Raw genomic sequence first — 2,500 nt, forward strand, 5'->3', positions numbered from 1 at the left:
GAGCTCACCCCTCCCCTATATAGTGCAAAGTTATTGTTTTCCCTATTTTCACAAGGAAACATCAAATTTTTAACCAAGCATACTCGGCCTTTGCTCCTTCGTTACTCGTCCAAATCCAACAAACTTGCATTCGTTGGAAAGGTCTTTTCACAAGGATTCTTTTGATATATAATAATAGCGATTCCGATAAATATTTATTTTTTTATGAATTTTTAAGTGAATAAACAATTAAAAATTCAAAAAAAATAGAAAAAAAATATTTTTTTCCCGATTCTTTCTCCAATATTCCTGATAAATACCCACACACCCACATATGGAGAATGGTCGAAAATGCTCGAGTGGATATCGAGATGTCCGACGAAGCACCACTTGGAAGGGCCGAGGCACGGGACGCCCGAGCTGTTGCTCGGGCCGGCACGGGACGCGCATGGGACATCCCGGGACGGCATGGGACGCCCTCGCTACAGCTCGGGACGGCCAGGTACGCCCGAGACTTGGCTCGGGACGGCCTGGGACGCCCTCGCCATAGCTCGGGACGGCCTGGGACGCCCGAGACTAGGCTCGGGACGGCCTCGGCACAGCTCGGGACGGCCTGGGACGCCCTTGCCACAGCTCGGGACGGCATGGGACGCCCGAGACTTTGCTCGGGACGGCCTGGGACGCCCTTGCCACAGCTCGGGACGGCCTGGGACGGCCTCGGCACAGCTCGGGACGGCCTGGGACGCCCGAGACTTTGCTCGGGACGGCCTGGGACGTCCGAGACTTTGCTCGGGACGGCCTGGGACGCCCGAGACTTGGCTCGGGACGGCCTGGGACGCCCTCGCTCCAGCTCGGGACGCCCTGGGACGGCCTCGACACAGCTCGGGACGGCCCGGGACGTCCGAGACTTTGCTCGGGCCGGCCTGGGACGCCCGAGACTTGGCTCGGGACGGCCTGGGACGCCCGAGACTTGGCTCGGGACGGCCTGGGACGCGCTCGGCACAGCTCGGCACAGGCCGGGACGCCCGAGCCGAGCTTCGGGTCGCACGAAATCTCTTCGTATTCCGACATATTAGAAGCTTCCCATTATGTAGTAGGCCGAGCTTTGCCCTTTGGATGCCCTATGGTGCTTGGCGAGCACTAGGGAACGTGCCAGCACAAGTGCTGTGCACGCTCTGGGGAAGGAGCTCAACCCTCCCCCTTATAGTGCAAAGTTATTGTTTTTCCTATTTTCACAAGGAAACATCAATTTTTTAACCAAGCATACTGGGCCTTTACTCCTTCGTTACTCGTCGGAATCCAGCAAACTTATACTCGTTGGAAAGGTCTTTTCGCAAGGATTTTTTTGATATATTATAATAGCGATTCCGATAAATATTTATTTTTCTATGAATTTTTAAGTGAATAAACACCGGAAAATTCATAAAAAATAGAAAAAAAAATATTTTCTTCCGTTTCTTTTCTCCAATAATTCATAAATAATACCTCAATAGTATTAATGAAGAGAGAGTCGAAATGGCCCGGGTGGATTTCGAAATGTCCCACGACCCCATAGAATGCACGGGCCAGCCGAGCCAAAAGAATGGGACGCGCACGGGACAGCATTGGTCAGGCTCGGGACGGCACGGGACAGCACGGGACGCGCATGGGACGGCACGGGACGCGAATGGGACGGCCTTGCTAAGGCTCGGGACGGCATGGGACAGCACGGGACGCGAATGGGACGGCCTTGCTAAGGCTCGGGACGGCATGGGACAGCTCGGGACGCGCATGGGACGGCCTTGGTGAGGCTCGGGACGGCACGGGACGCGCAAGGGACGGCCTTGGTGAGGCACGGGACGGCCTTGGTCAGGCTCGGGACGGCATGTCACGGCCCTGGTGAGGCTCGGACGGCACGGGACGCGCATGGGACGGCACGGGACGGCCTGGGACGGCCTACTTGAGGCTCGGACGGCACGGGACGCGCATGGGACGGCCTTGGCGAGGCTCGGGACGGCATGGGACAGCACGGGACGGCCTCGGCACAGCTCGGACGGCACGGGACGGCCTTGGCGAGGCTCGGGACGGCATGGGACAGCACGGGACGGCACGGAACGGCCTCGGCACAGCTCGGACGGCACGGGACGGCCTTGGCGAGGCTCGGGACGGCATGGGACAGCACGGGACGGCCTCGGCACAGCTCGGACGGCACGGGACGGCCTCGGCACAGCTCGGACGGCACGGGACGGCCTTGGCGAGGCTCGGGACGGCATGGGACAGCACGGGACGGCCTCGGCACAGCTCGGGACGGCACGAGACGCGCATGGGACGGCCTTGGTGAGGCTCGGACGGCACGGGACGCGCATGGGACGGCCTTGGTGAGGCTCGGACGGCACGGGACGCGCATGGGACGGCCTTGGTGAGGCTCGGACGGCACGGGACGCGCATGGGACATCATGGGACGCACATGGGACACCTTATGGGGATCATCAAGGGACGTTGCACGGGACATTCTTTCCCACGAAGGGCATTTACATGGGAC

The sequence above is a fragment of the Eschscholzia californica genome, unplaced genomic scaffold, assembly GCF_041429995.1.
Source record: "Eschscholzia californica isolate CP2 unplaced genomic scaffold, dmEscCali1.0.p SCAF_45, whole genome shotgun sequence".
Lineage (NCBI taxonomy): Eukaryota > Viridiplantae > Streptophyta > Magnoliopsida > Ranunculales > Papaveraceae > Eschscholzia > Eschscholzia californica.